At 39.5% G+C, this 16,441-nt stretch overlaps 1 pseudogene; it reads right to left on the reverse strand.

Moving 5' to 3' along the window:
- The window catches only part of LOC121400808, a 95,326-nt pseudogene that overhangs the window by 56,027 nt on the left and 22,858 nt on the right, over positions 1-16,441 (reverse strand).

A 16,441-nucleotide genomic window follows, 5' to 3' on the forward strand; every position in this document is an offset into this window, starting at 1 on the left:
TGAATTTTCGAGTTTATGGGAGTTTCTAAAAACTCCCATCGACTTCCATAAACAAAACAAAAAAAAAATAGTTTTTTTTTTAAAACGGGTAAATAGGATTGAGATTCAATTCGATTCAAATTCTTTCACCCAAAAAAAAAAAAAACTTTTTTAATTTTTTTTTTCAAAAGTCCACCAAATGACTCCATATTGATTGTAGGAGGTCCTCCATAGGCTAAAACATCAATTTGCAAAATTTTAGACGGCAACAAGTCAAATTCGAATTCTTAAAGGGATAGTACATGAAATTTGAATTTTCACATTTTTTTCAAATTCAAATCAAATTTGGACTATTCCTTGGTCGAAGTACACAAAAATAATTTGAAATTCAAATTCTTCTCATTTGAAAATTCCCCTCGACCTTCGAAAAATCTGCCCCTTAAAGTGCAAATGTTCATCTGCTCCTTAGGGTTATAAACAAAATGCCAAATGCAGAAAATAATGATTTTTTTTCTCTTTGAATACTTTGCCTTCCATTACACAAGATTATGGTCTAAGGAAACGTTACCACTCACTGGTGGTTTTAATGTTATATGTGTTGGGAGCTGGATATATTTACATAGTTAAGTCCAATTTATTGTAATCACTTCTGCATACAAAAGCATACATAATTAAATGTTTCATTTCTCGCCCCAAACCATACAATACATATTACACAGGTAAGTGGTAAAGTATCCTTAGACCTTAGTCTGGTGTAATGGAAGACTGAGAAAGGGTCTATGGCCTGATATTTGTCCATTTTTGCAGTTAAAACCTGTGTGGATGTGCTGCTTTTGACATTTATATGCTGGTGGCAATAGCAGTTGCATTAACTAGATACAATGAGTCTACCAATAGGGGTCAATGTGGTTTCTAGTTACATCATTGTTCTTGTACAAACTATTGTATGTATGTATGTATGTATATTTTTTATTTGTATAGCACTCCTTGAGTAACAAACAAGGAAAGGAGTAACAAACAATGTTTGTGCATTATTAGAAATACAATTCACATAAATATAAAATATAATTACAATACAGATGAAGTGCTCAGTGTCAAGGAAACAAAAGGCTAGAGGACGCTACCCCGTAGGGCTTACAGTCTAAATGGGAGGGTAACATACAGACACAATTCAGAGGGGTATTAAGGTGCTGTAGGTTACAGTTTGTTACACTGTTATATAAGTGCCAGTTCAGCTGTTATCCAGGTGCTCCCAGAGGAAGTCTTTGAGTTTTGTTTTAAAAACACTGAAGGAGGATTCTCTCCTGAAAGATTCAGGAATGGCATTCCAAATATAAGGAGTCGCAAGAGAGAAGGGTTTGATACGGGAAACAGCAGTAGTAGTGGGGGGTACAACCAAGCGGTTGCTCTGAGAGGAGCGGAGGTTTCGGCCAGGAACATATAGAGAGACAAGAGATGAGATGTGTTTAGGTGCAGAGGAATGAAGGGCTTTGAAGGTTATGAGGAGGAGTTTATAAGTTATTCTTTGTTTTATAGGAAGCCATGATAAGGACTTCAGCAGCGGAGGGGCCTGTACTCTTTTGGATGAGAGGAGGATAATTCTGGCAGCAGTGTTTAATACAGACTGTAGAGGGGAGAGATGGGAGTTAGGGAGGCTATTTAGTAGAAGGTTACAGTAATCTAGTCTGGATAGGATGAGAGCATGCATGAGCGTCTTGGCCGTAGCAGGTGAAAGGAAGGGATGGATTTTAACAATATTGCGTAAGAATAAAAATCTGTCCAATCACCATCCTCTTTGTTTCTTAATTATTTCTGCTGACATGAGTTATTAAACCACTATCAGCAACTATTACGTTCGTGCTAATGAAGATGTTTAACAGAACTCAGCATAGTTCAAAAGAAGTTCAGAGTTTAGACAATCAATAACATATTATATAGAGTTCATAACGAGGTTTTGGGTTATTGATATGGTACATTCCCTCTGTTGGCTGTGTGTTATAAAGATTTCTCATTGTAGATGAATTCCTGGGGGCTATGTTTTTGAAAGAAAAATTCAACAACCCGATTTTTGATTTAAGTCTCATCTTTTATATAGAACACCAAGAATTTGAAACAGAAAAAAAGGTGACAGCCAACACATCTTTATATAAACTTTGCAGTTTGATGACTTCACTTCAATTTAGAATAAAAGATAGTAAAGGAGTTAGAGTTAGGCAGGGGCCAGATGGATTGTGTTACCCTGACACCATTAATTCTTTTTATTGTACATCTGTTCAGTACATTAAGCATAAGGAAAACACACCGGCAAGCTCAAAGGTTTCATTTGTCTGTCTTTACAAAAGATCCTAAGAGGGCTGATATAGAGAAAATAGATCTCCTGAAATGGAAATGTTCAAACACTTCAAGAAGATGCTCTGCGTGATGAAGTGGCATCTCTTAATGTTCGACGAATGGAAACCATCAAATTGTATATTCTTTGTGCTAAAACCCACACATTTCAGAGATGTTTAATTATAATATGGCAAAGAAAATAAACCTCTGGCTTCTAAGAAATTATGTAATGATAGTTAAAAAAAAAAAAAAAAACATTTAAAACCAAAAGATAATCGTGGAATCAAATGTCAACAATTTCTGAAAATTTGTTTAAAGAAGGCAGACATATTCCAAAGGTCTAAGATAAAATTTAGTATCTACTAGAAAGGTTCTTAGAATACTGAAACATAACAATTTCTGTCCTCCTTGAATTACTATACAAGCAATGGGAGATGCAGTTTTTGAAAGGGGATGATATTCCTAACTAACGCTCCCCTTAAAGTGGACCTGTCACCCAGACATAAAAATCTGTATAATAAAAGTCCTTTTCAAGTTAAACATGAAATCCAATTTCTATTTTTTATTAACGCATTCATAGCTGTTGTAAGCTCATTTAAACATCTCAGCTGTCAATCAAATATTGTCTGCCCCTCCTCTATGCCTTAAGGTGGCCATACACTGAGAGATCCGCTCGTTTGGCAATGTCGCCAAACGAGCGGATCTCCCTCCGATATGCCCACCTTGAGGTGGGCAATATCGGGCTGATCTGATCGTGGGCCCTAGGGCCCAACGATCGGATCCTAACGATGCCTAACAGGCGGTCGGATCGCTGGACCACATCAACGAATAGATGCGGCCGCGATCCAACGGGATTTTTTGTCCGATCCAATCGAGATCTGGCCGACTTTTGGCCAGATCTCGATCGGTAAAGCCCGTCGGGGGGCCCCATACACGGTCTGTCGGCAGCTTTTATCGGCCCGTGTATGGCCACCTTTAGGCATAGAGATGGGGCAGACAATTACTTTCACTTTCCATTCAGCACTTCCTACATGTCACTGCTCTCCCCACATTCCCTCAGTTCGCTTCACCATTTAATTGTGTAGCCAGGGCATGGGGATGGACATCAGGTCCCCCATTCTGGTGCACAAACAAGATTCTGAGATGATGCAAGGCTTGTCTTAATAACAGTGTCCATAAAATGGCTCCTGCCTGCTTGTTATAATTATGAATTCCCAGACTGAAGGAAACAAGATTCAAATAATTTATATAGTGTAATTAAAGTTTATTTTGCTTGACTAATGTGATAAAATGGGATCACAAATAATTTTTTTGCGTGACGGGTCCCCTTTAAAATCTGAAGGTTTGTTTAGTGATGCATTGACTGACCTTCAAGGTCCAATAAAGGTCTTGCTCTGCCCACACAAGTAATATCGCAGGCCAATCCTGTGCATTTTGACATTCTTCTTCTGAATCAGTGTGCCACTAAATACATTAGATAGAGTGAAGACTGCCATTGCCATTCAGGAAGGAAAGGTCTCCCCTTTCTTCTGTAAACTGGATACAGCTTCAGTTGGGTGCAGGCTGATAGTTTTGATTTATTATGAATTGATTTAAGATAAAAATGAATCTTGAAATATGAGAAATTCAGAGAAGCTTAATATATTAATATATCCACTGACTACAGCATCACATCATTCATGCTCTTGATGTCAGTGAACTTGTATTTTTTGAAGACAACCTAATAACTTGTGAGGAGCAAAAAAAAAAAAAAAATCTGCCCCCAAATAAATTTGTTGCCCATAGACTTTAATGCATTTGGTGAATTTTTCACCACTCTGCAAATTTTCGGTGAAGCGAAATGGGTTCAATTCACCCATCATTATTGATAACCCAAGGCCAGTTAAGCCAGCATGATGCCCATATCAAACAGAAGATCATTAAAAGAAGTATTTTCTGTATAGATGTGAATACTCTGCATAGATAGAGCAAGGCAATTGCTAGGAAGCATGGCTGTGAGTGGTGCACCAACATCGTCATGATTTGACAGTATGCCTTATTCATAACATAAAAGGCCATGTTTTACTGGAATTACTGGCTTCCAATGTTAATGACTTCTATTGTGTAAATGATCCCCAGTGGTTATCAGGCTACTTGACAAACCTGTGAACATTATAAGAATAGGTTTGTAATTGTACCAGAGTAGGTTGTTGTCACGGTCGGCACCCAATACCAGAACAAATGCCAAGCACCCTGGTCTCGGCTTTTGCTTCACCAGTAGTGTGACCGCCTTTGGCTTCGAGAGGAGCCCTCAGCTTACTCAGATGCCACCTGGACTTTAAAGAGAGGTACAGGGCAGGAGTTCTGGCCAGCAATGGGGCACAACAGTATAAGTCTTTAAGGCCAAAGGTCACGGTACAGACAGGAGTAGGCAAAATCGTGGTCAGACAGGCCGGGTCGAGGCAGGCAGAAAGCAAGAGTCGTCAGGCAAGCAAAGGGTCAAACCGGGTGATCAATCAGGAGGGTAAAGCAGAATCAAGGTCAGTTTCAGACAAGGGTCACGTCTCAGAGATCAGAGTAATCAGAATAGCCAGGCAGGGTCAAACACAGGAATCAAGACAGACTAGAAGCTTTACAGCAAGGTACAAGGCACCAGGAATAAACCTATCATGGGCAACCACATAGCAACCAATGTCCCTTTAAATATATTTGAATTTGGCGTCATTGCGCGCTGACATCATACGTCAGCGTGCCTGCACCTTTAAATAGTGAGAATGCGCGCGCACTAAGGTGGAAGCCGGCAAGAGGAGCGGCGCGGCGGGCGTCCCCGCCGCATCACGAGACCGCCAGGGTAAGAGTTCCTGACAGTTGTATTGAATGTCTGCTTATTTAGCTACTGAATATAGAAGAGTCAATTTAAGCACGTAAGTTTCACATCTAAAAAATCCTGGTAAGCACTGTGGACTGAATTAAATCTTAAGTATTGGCAGTACGGCATGGCAGTTTTATGCTCTGTGCGGCACATTTAAGTCCATAGGTCTTATACTGCACGTAGTTCACTGAGAAAAACTGGCACATTGGCAGACAACTTGAAAACAGCAGCATAAGGAAAAGTCTCAAAGCCAAAGTAAAGGGCAGGCTACAGAGAGGGACGAAGTAAGAAGTTACGTTTTATAGTAAAACAATGTAAATTCAATTGATGCAGAAAGAACGTGAATATGTGTAGAAGTGAAAGGGTACACAAAAATGGGTGGCTGGCTCCAATCTCTATATGGACTAACTAAATAACGACCTCCATTATAAACTTGCTTTAATGTTGTTAGATACCTAAACACATCAAATAGAAAAAAGCAAAAAAGCAAAAAGCAAGCCACTGGGTAATTCTCACCGAGTGGAAAGGGGTGACCTGGGTGTCCAAACCCCAGGCCCTTCACTTAAAGGAAGAACAATTCTATTTCAAATGTGGTAGAAAGTCAGCAGAGCTTGTCACTCACCAAATGTGTCAAGTGGCCCGGGTGCCTTAAGCCTATTTGACCAATTGGTCCCAATAGGGCCCCGCACCTCTGGGCAGCACAGATAATATTTCCCTCAGCACATGATGCTGCCTGGCCTGCCCCCAACTTTGAGAGTCCAGCCCATCCCCAAATCCATAGGTCCAGCCCACTCCCAACTCTGATAAGCCAGCCTATCCCCCAACTCCATAGGTCTAGCCTGCCCCCAACTCTCATAGGCCCAGCTTTCCTCCAACCTTGATAGGCCCTGCCTGCCCCCAATCCAACCAAGCCTGCTCCCAAGCTGAATCGGCCCAGCCTGCCCCAAACTAATTGGCCCAGTCCACTCTCCTATTTCCTCCCTCTCTCTCTTACCCTGTGTGCCCCTATTATGTGCCCCTATTTCATCCCTCTCACTCTCTTACCTTGTCTGCCCCTTTCCTTTCTATTTTGTGCCTGTATGCCCTTATTTTCCTAAATACTTGGTGTGTCAGTAGCCAGCAACACTTTGTCTAGGGGCCCCGCCAACATGGTCCCAATTGGACCCCACATTTGATAGGATCAGCCCTGCCCGAACCCGTAGCTTAGGCGAAACAAATCTTCGAAAATAAATGTGCACGCACTTCTGCAGCCATGGCAATTGAGGTTAAAAGCAGTAACTTTATTCCATCATGTTAAAAAGTATGCGTACTTTTTAACATGATGGAATAAAGTTACTGCTTTTAACCTCAATTGCCATGGCTGCAGGAGTGCGTGCACATTTCTTTTCGTAGAAATGAAAGGGCACACAATGCAACAACAGCAATGTGAACATTGAACAGATTTAATTCATAAAAAATGTTTGGCAACTGAAAAACACAAAGCCACAGTAGAAGATCAGATCTTTGTATGTGCTGACAACTAAGTCACTCAGTTCAGTCACATCTGAACTACTTATATCAGAAGCCCCTCAAAGAGTTTATGGATGTTGGAAGTTAAAGTTCATGTAAAGATCAGTGGCATAACTAGAGTGCAAAAAAATCTTCCTGTTTCCGCCCACTTCCCACCCAGACTCCGCCTACTCCCCGCCCATGCCAACTTGCGCTCTGTTTCCCCAACGCATGTAGGAGAGCAACTGGGGAAGGTGAAGGGGTTCTTGTTTGCTATAGAGGAAACAGACCTTCCTCTATAGTTATGCCACTGGCAAGGATACTAGAGCACAGCTAGGTCATATTTGCTATTTTTTGTTACAAAGTAGACCTAAAAATGTAATATTACTGAAAGGCTTACTAAAGAAATCTCCCTGAGCAAGTATAGTCAAGAACTTGATGCCAGCATCTCAGTTATCATCAATTATGCCTTCTATTTCACTGATCAGGCAATGCAAATTACCAATGATCTACAATAGTGATGGGCGAATTTGCGCCGTTTTGCTTTGACGAAAAATTTGCGAATTTCATGCGAAATTCACGAAAAAGGGCGAAAAATTAGCGAAACGGTGCCAGCGTCTCATTTTTTGATGCCGGCGCCCGTTGTTTTGACGCCGGCGCCCGTTTTTGCCGTGAATTTTCGCGGGCGTTTTGCAAATTTATTCGCTGGCGGCGAATCGCGCAAATTTGCCGTGAATTCGCGTCTGGCGAATAAATTTGACCCATCACTAATCTACAACATTGCACTTTGCATAGAGGACAACGGCCCAGCTACCACCACTCCTTTCCCGTGGCACATGCCACTAGTACTAAAGATCACTCCCATCCATTACTGCAGCTACAATGACAATAGATGAGCTGTCGTCCACACAAACTTAAAAACCCTTGTAAAAAAAAAAAACTTCACCCAAATGTAGACTAAAAACCATACAAAGTTCAAAAAAGCACCATAGCTTTACTATGAAGGTAGCTCATTTAAATAAGCTAACACAATCTTTCATAAAGTGCAGATATAGCAGAGAAATTCAATGTTTAGTGGGAGTCTACATAGTGCATCAAACAGGCAGCAACATACTGTAGAAGTATTGCATACATCCAAATGAGACTAAAATAATGTTGAAATGGAGCAATGAATCAAGCTTCACCATTGAATGGACAATTCTGGCCTTTCAGAATGCCAAGAGAAAACTACCTGTCTAAGGGGCCAATTCACTACGGGTCGAATATCGAGGGTTAATTAACCCTCGATATTCGACTAGGAATTAAAATCCTTCGACTTCGAATATCGAAGTCGAAGGATTTAGCGCAGATAGTTAATTGAACGATCGAAGGATAATTCCTTCGATCGAACGATTAAATCGAGTGACCGATTCGAAGGATTTAAATCCAACGATCGAAGGAATATCCTTAGATCAAAAAAAGTTAGCCAAGCCTATGGGGACCTTCCCGGTAGGCTAACATTGACTTCGGTACCTTTTAGATGGCGAACTAGGGGGTCAAAGTTTTTTTTAAAGAGACAGTACTTCGACTATTGAATGGTCGAATAGTCGAACGATTTTTACTTAGAATCCTTCGATAGTCGTAGTCAAAGGTCGAAGTAGCCCATTCGATGGTCGAAGTAGCCCAAAAAAAACTTCGAAATTCAACGTTTTTTAACGATCCTTCGATCGAATTTTCTGCGCTAAATCCTTCGACTTCGATATTCGAAGTCGAAGGATTTTAGTTCCTAGTCGAATATCGAGGGTTAATTAACCCTCGATATTCGACCCTTGATGAATCAGCCCCTTGATGTTAAGTAAGCTTTGTGCATAATTTTTAAATCTAAGGGATGAAAGCACTTGGGATGCACCAAATCCACTATTTTGGATTCGGCCGAATCCCCGGTGAAAGATTCGGCCGAATACCGAACCAAATCTTAATTAGCATATGCAAATTAGGGTCAGGAAAGGAAAAAGTAGTAAGAAAATCTTCTTTCATGACGGAAAGTCAAGTGATTTCCCTAATTTACATTTGCAAATTAGGATTCAGATTTGGTTCGGCCTGGCACGAAGATTGGGACGAATCCGAATCCTGCTAAAAAAGGCCGAATCCCGAACCGAATACTGGATTCAGTGCATCCCTAGAAAGCACCACCAATGTAAAATCCCCACCAAAGCAGCAAAGAATAAATGAAAATCAAGATTGAAGACGTTATACTGGAAATTCAAGAAAAGATTTTACTATGTGGAATGAATAATGAATAAAGCAATTAAATCTGTGTGGAACTGGATGTTATCACCTGGACTAAACAAAGGGCTGCTGCTTAAGCCATTCAGCAGATCCGAGAGTGATCTCTTAAATTTTGAGTGAAGCACAGGCTTGATCACACCAACTTCTTAAACAGAACAGTATTCATTATCCCTGACTCCTTAGTCTTCTTTGAAGCTCTGTCAGTATTAGTATGATAAACCCAAACATAACTCTAATGCTAAAGCTGCTCTTGGAGGTACCATCAAAGGTGCAAAGGTACATAAAGAGGGTTACTAAACTCCAGCCTGGCTTTTTGGTGCAAAATTCAAATTTTTTTACAAAAAACTTAAATTTTTCGAGATTTATTAAAGTCTGATGGAGCAAAAAGTCAGAATCTGTAAAATCTGCCATCTCAAACCTGCCGAATTTGTATTTAAGTCAATGGCAATCCAACCTTTTTGGGCTTTTCTGGCTTTAATCCGAAAAAATCGAGCAATTCGGGGGAAAAACTCTGACTCAGGTTTTTGCTTAATTTTAACAAGTTTTTACTCAAACCAATTAATTAGAGCTTTTTTAATAATAAATAAGGTCCAATCGTGGATTCTAGTTAGGGCGGACATTTTTTAAATAACCATAAAAAATCCGATTTTAATAAATAAGCCCCTTAATTCATTTGGAATTAAAAAGAACCCTGCACTTATAGAACTTATTTGAACATGAAAGATATTGACCACTCCTTTTTGAACACAACAGTTAGTGACCACTCCTATCCATATAAAGTGTAATGATCATTATGAGACATTACGGCTCATTCACAGCTCGACCATGCTAAAATATACACAAGCACTGCACATACTGATGCTATTCATTAAACACACTTCTCACACTAAAGAGTTATGTTTATGTGCCTTGCATCCATCCAGTAAGTTCAGGTGAATTGCAAGCTCCAAGTTGGCCTATTGACCAAGGGACAACTTGGAGCTACCGACACCCTGTACATGGTTGCACATGTTATTCGGAAACCTGCTATCCAAATTACAGAAAGGCCATTTCACAAATAATTAACAAAAATGTAAATAAGGTAATGAGATCCAAATTATGGAAAACCCCCTGTTTTGAGCATTCTGGATAACAGGTCCCATACCGATAATTCTGCCATTGTGATATACCACAATTGTGTTGTAGGCACCATAACCATTGGTTGGACTGGTTTACTAGTGAAGTCTCCTTAAATAAAAATGTAAAAAAAGGGTTCAGCCATATCTCCAAGAGCAGAATTTTTTTTTCATTTTTGTAGGTAATTTTGATGAAAGGATGCCAGAAATGAAATAATTGCAATTTGATAGCACAACTGCGTCAAGGGCAGCTAAACCGCTCAGCTGCAATTACACTTGGTGGTAGCTACAGGGTTCCTATGTCAACTGTCATGATTCATATGACCAGATTAGCAGAGTACATTGTAGCTAGCTGCCAAAAAACGCCAGTGCAGGCCACCAAAATGCGTCAGTGCAAGGCGTGAATACCTTTAAAGAATTGTGGTGATGATTGTGGCAAAATGATGCATCCTCAACTGCAATTTTGCTTCGTAAATGAGCATTAAAGCTCACTAAAGAGTCACTTAAGTACAGTGTGCAAACTGCAATTTTGGATGCAAGCCACCATGTTTTCCTTCCACAATTTCAGCATCATTGTGGCCAGGAGGAGATGTAAATTTTGATGCAATTGCAGCTGATGCCTCAAAATTGCGCTTGCACTTTCACGTGAATGCCACAATTGCGCTGAAAAGGTGTGTGGTCAAAAAGCAGGGGATTGATCCACCACTGCAGAACCTTTCATGAATGGCATCTATTTGCTTAACGATTTAAGCTTCACCGCAACTGTGGTTGTGGTCATAACTTAACCCTAATATCTTAAAGGATTTCTTAGACTATTATGCATCATTTATTGAGATGGCATCATTACTTGGGATTATCGCTGTTGACCTGACAGTAAGAGGATGGTTTTTATTAATGACTACTTGAATGAATTTATTTTCCATATACTTGCCCCGCTGAAGTGTATATACATTTCTGAAGCCTGGTTCCAGCTTAGTATAAAGCCTTTTCTGGGTGGTTTGCGAATAACAAATGTGTATTACTGTTCCCAGCAAATGTGTAATACCAGTTCAGCAAAAAAAAAAAATGCCAGTGGGAAAAATTTCCATAACAAATGCCGTTCCGAGAACGTGTTCCAAGGAACAAGAAAATGCACAGTAAATAATATGCGCAGATCCTGTTGTATATACTGTAAATTCAAAGTAAAATCACCCAAATGTATTTTACTCAAAGGAAACATATTTAAACGAGTGTGGAATTTGGTTTGCAAATATCAACTGCACAGCGAGGACACGGCTCTGGAGTTCCACATGTTCTATACGGCTTGTATTCTGAATAATCTAAACTTATAAAGCAGATGGGGAAACATTCAAGAGATCATAAGGCAGAATAAAAACCTATCTCGGATAAAATTATTCAGCATGTTCTTGGGTCAGATGAAGCCTTTCAATGGATCAGAATAATATTTATTTACAACATAAAGAGCCTTGGGAACCTCAAAGGTGTTTTTCTTTAATGGTATAAAGTAACTCAATTTCTATCCCAGAAGGGGAACTATTTTTTTAGCCCTAGGATTTCATTTGAAGCTCAGACTATCACCTGAAACAGATGGTACTGGAGTCTGGGACACACGCAGTGTTTGTCTCACTGTTGTTTTCAACAATATTTGCCTGTAATTGAATTTACATTAACATAATCCTTCCAGCCCACTCAGTATAACTCTAGCCACATAACCATAATAATAATCATAGTCATCATGTCCATTTAGAGGGTTGGAAGTAGAATGAACCTAAGGGGTAAATTTATCAAAGAGTGAAGTTCCGCCACTAGAGTGAAATTCCGCAGCTCTCAATTCATTTCTATGGGATTTTGAAAGGCGTATTTATCAATGGGTGAAAGTGAAAGTTCACCCTTTGATAAATACGCCTATAAAAATCCCATAGAAATGCATGGAGAGTGGCGGAACTTCACTCTAGTGGCGGAACTTCACTATTAACTTCACTCTTTGATAAATATACCTCTTAGTCTTCTTGAAATACATCAGTTGCTTGGAAGGCATGATTTACAACCAGTAGGTGAAGTGCTAGGTGCAACAAGGGAACCATCTTTCTTCCAGCCAAGGCTCCAGTTCCAAAATGCCTTGCACACTTCTGTGATTTACACACGGCAGGGGGCAAACCTCCATGTTTTAGAACTAGTGCTTAATCTCTATTGGTGCAGATGCTGAGCACAACCCTCATGAATAACGTGCTACCTGTTTTACTGTACTTAATGCTCTATGAAAGGGGTCCAGAACCTTTTATACCTGTGAACCACATTCGGATGTCAAAACATTTTGGCAACAACACAAGCATGAAAAATGTTTCTGGGTGGTGAAACATGAGTGCTGTGATTGGCCATTGGGTAGTCCTTATGTGGCCTGGCAGTTTACAGGAGGCTCTGTTTGGCAGGGCACCTGGTTTGTATGCAACCACAACCAAAACCAGGGAGCAAAATCCAAGGGATTGGTGAGCATCATGGTGCTAGTGAGCCAGTGGTTGGTGATCACTGGTCTAGGACTTGCAGAAGGGAATCTGATAAATGACCCCTGGAAAATAACAGAGATGAACAAAGACTTGTAGGATGCGGCAGGTGAAGAGCTGGCTACTGCTACATTGTTCCAACAGTATATGTTGTCAGGATGAGCAGTGCAAGGAATAACAAGCAACAGATGGAAAGCTATAATGAATTACACTTTTTATTATATGGGTGGAGTTCTCTAAATGTATCTGTTTTCCGTAGTATTTTTAGTTCCTATCAGCCCATCTAACTGGTTGCTCTGAATATTGCTTTAACAGCTAAAAAGTTGTGAACGTGTAACAAATCTAAACATATCACTTGGAAATAGCTCATTGTTACTGTACTCATCAATAGTAAATTGAAGGTTGCATGAAAATTTAATATAAGCTTCATCATACTGAAATAAGAAACTTTCTAAATACAATCAATTAAATATTCTGCATTGTTTCTGAAACAATCAAGTTTATCTTCACTGTCCCTCTCTCAGTATCTGTTTCTCTTCATTCAGGAGTTTGGTGTCAGATATTCATTGACAGTTAGATCCAATATATCTTATAGGGGGACTCCTTTCCTAGCAGATGAATTAGAGCTCACTCAAATAACTGGTTCCAGTACAAACAAAATCTAACAAAATAACTGCCTTTTGCACAAATTCTGCATGTAGAGAGACACGATGTCTGGTGACAGAATGTTTGATTATATGAGGAAAACGTATTATTTCAGTATCATGAAGCTTATATTACATTTTCACTTTCGAATAGTTCCCCTATAAGAACACTTTTACGTCCCCTGCCCACTTAAACAACAGGCCGATGGTACAAGTGCGTGTATATAAGACCATACAACGCAAGTGGGATAATATAATAATTGGGGTTGGTTGCTATGGGTTACTAGACAAAAAAAAGCAAACTTATAATCATTTATTACATTACTCTAAGGTATTTAAATAAAAGCACTATTATTTGCAGAAGTATTATGTAATATATAATTTGCCTTTATGGTATGCTACACTACACTCAACCCAACATAATTACATAAATACATAATAACTATTAGTTGCCAGAGCAACACGGAACACCAGATGCATCACAAATAAAAGTTCATTTTGGATTAACACAGTCTATGACCTGCTAAACCATAACAGCATCAGTTTATCATGACTTCTGTTACTACTGCCGACTAATAGCTTCCAGTTCCCCATACAGCGCAGAGTCTGGTTCTTCAACCTCTTCTCACAATGTTGTAAATGGACATTGTTCTGTTTTCTGCTTTTTACAAAGAATAGAGTTTGTACAGGACGATACATTCCTTTTTCTGTACAAAACCAGCCTGGATTTGGGCACTGAAATCTATTCAGTTAAGTGAACATTTCATACTGTTGTTCTTACCATCTTGAATTTTATGTCCTTATAACTTCCTCCTAGTTGACGGCACCATTAACTTGTCTGCCTTTCTGTCATCACTCCAATTACTCTGCACACAGATTTAATCTTTTAACATGTCTTTTTCCTACAGCAGACATTTAATATTATAGCAGCTTCTAATGTTGCACGGTATCTATACATCCCATGGAGCTTCTCAGCAGGGATCTGCAGTTTAGCCTTAGCTGAAGAGCCGCAGGATAAATTGTTCTACTCTAGACATTGCATCAGCATTACCAAAAAAAAGTAGCAGTGAGTGCTTGGAGTAATCCATCAAATGGTTAATCTATTCCCTAGAGTTGGGTTTTTTGCAATATTTTTAATACCAGGTCTCCCAGTAACAAGACAACACAAATGTTTGAGTTATAGTTAATATGACAATATTTCTATAATACCAAAATTCTGGCATTTTATTGGTTCCAAAGGATATCTTGGCAAAAATTGGAAAACTGGGCAGAAACTGGGCAGAAATCTGGAAAATGAGGTTCAATGTTGATAAATGCAGGTTATGCACTTTTGCAAAAATAATATAAATTCATGTTATACACTAAATGGCAGTGTGTTGGGAGTTTCCTTAAATGAGAAGGTTTTTTTGTAGATAACAAGTTGTCTAATTCTGGGCAGTGTCATTCTGTGGCTACTAAAGCAAATAAAGTTCTTGCATAAAAAAGGGCATTAACTCAAGGGATGAAAACATAATTCTGCCTCTTTATAGGTCCCTGGTGAGGCCTCATCTGGAGTATGGGGGCAGTTTTGGACTCCAGTCCTTAAGAGGGATATAAATGAGCTGGAGAGAGTGCAGAGACTAAGTGCAACTAAACTGGTTAGAGGGAGGGAAGACTTAAATTATGAGGGGAGACTGTCAAGGTTGGGGTTGTTTTCTCTGGAAAAAAGGCGCTTGCGAGGGGACATGATTACACTTTACAAGTACATTAGAGGACATTATAGACAAATAGCAGGGGACCTTTTTACCCATAAAGTGGATCACGTACCAGAGGCCTCCCCTTCAGACTAGAGGAAAAGAACTTTCATTTGAAGCAACGTAGGGGGTTCGTCAGAGTCAGGACAGTGAGGTTGGGGAATGCACTGCCAATGAGTGGCTTAGATTTCTTGGACAGACATAATATCAAAGGCTATTGTGATACTAAATTCTATAGTTAGTATAGATATGGGTATATATAATTTATGTGAGGGTATATAATGTATATGAGGGCATGGAAGGGTCTTTGTGAGTGTGTATGGATGCTGGGTTTTCATTTGGAGGGGTTGAACTTGATGGACTTTGTCTTTTTTTTTAACCCAATTTAACTATGTAACTAACTAGGTAAAAGCCCTGCCATAAGAATATGTTTATTTTTGATATTTTGTCTTATTAGATGGAGTTGTGGTTATAATTAGCCAAGCATTTTCATTAAATAATGAGTCAACATGCCTGCAGGGGATCAAGAATTTCATGAATGAAGAAATTCATGGGGCATGAGGTGGACAGCTGAGCCCAAATGCTGTACAGACCAACAAGCCATACCTCTTTGACAGACATCTTAGGTACACATGAAACAGCTTGGAATTCTGGAACTAAACAAATGAGTCCATGGAGTTTATGTTTGGCTCACAAAATAATGTATTTTGTTTTTTTAACTTACAAGCAAAGTCATGAAAACATTAGCAGAAAGTGAAGTAAGATCTGCCACAGAAGGTAACTAATGCCAGGGGGCTGATTATTAATTTTGATGTAGAATGCACTGGCTCCTACACTTCCATGTGCTGGGATGCTGAATCACTCACTATCAGGGAGTGATGAGATACATTTTTCGCTAGGTGTTCCTGCGAAAAAGGCACCCATAAATTTGCCGCATGTCAAAAAAAATGTCTTGCGTGTCAAAAAGTCAATGCTCACTATATACACATACTATATATATAAGTTGGACCATAAGCTCCTGTAACTGACAGGAGGCCCAGAGCATATGGGGGGAAGCAGCAAAAGATGATGGGGAGGCCTAAAACATAAGAAGACTTGTATATTTCTTTCTTGACCTTTACATTGTGAGTCATGAACCTAATCCAGTGCAAATAAATAAATTAGCATTCATTGACCCACTTGCTGAAGCCTAGAAAGGTAACCCTCTCGTTGGACCCCTTGCCTCTCCTTTAAATACTGACCCTTTTTTACAACTATCATACACTTTGCATGGGCTTTTTACCACTCTATGAAGGAGCCACTACATATGTGACAACAGTCAAGTTGAGAAGTGAGTCATGTTTTGAAAGCTAAAGCTGCAATTACTTACAAAAGCAGACCTATCAGTGAAGAACAATCAACTTCTAATGTACCAGGATATTTTGAAGAGCCGTTTTGAAGAGTATCACTTTAAGAGTAAAGACTTCCTCAATTGCATAATAACTGTAATAGTCTTAAGCCATAAATGTGAAGATGGTACTGTTGGCATTTT

Source organism: Xenopus laevis, chromosome 2S, assembly GCF_017654675.1.
Source record: "Xenopus laevis strain J_2021 chromosome 2S, Xenopus_laevis_v10.1, whole genome shotgun sequence".
NCBI lineage: Eukaryota > Metazoa > Chordata > Amphibia > Anura > Pipidae > Xenopus > Xenopus laevis.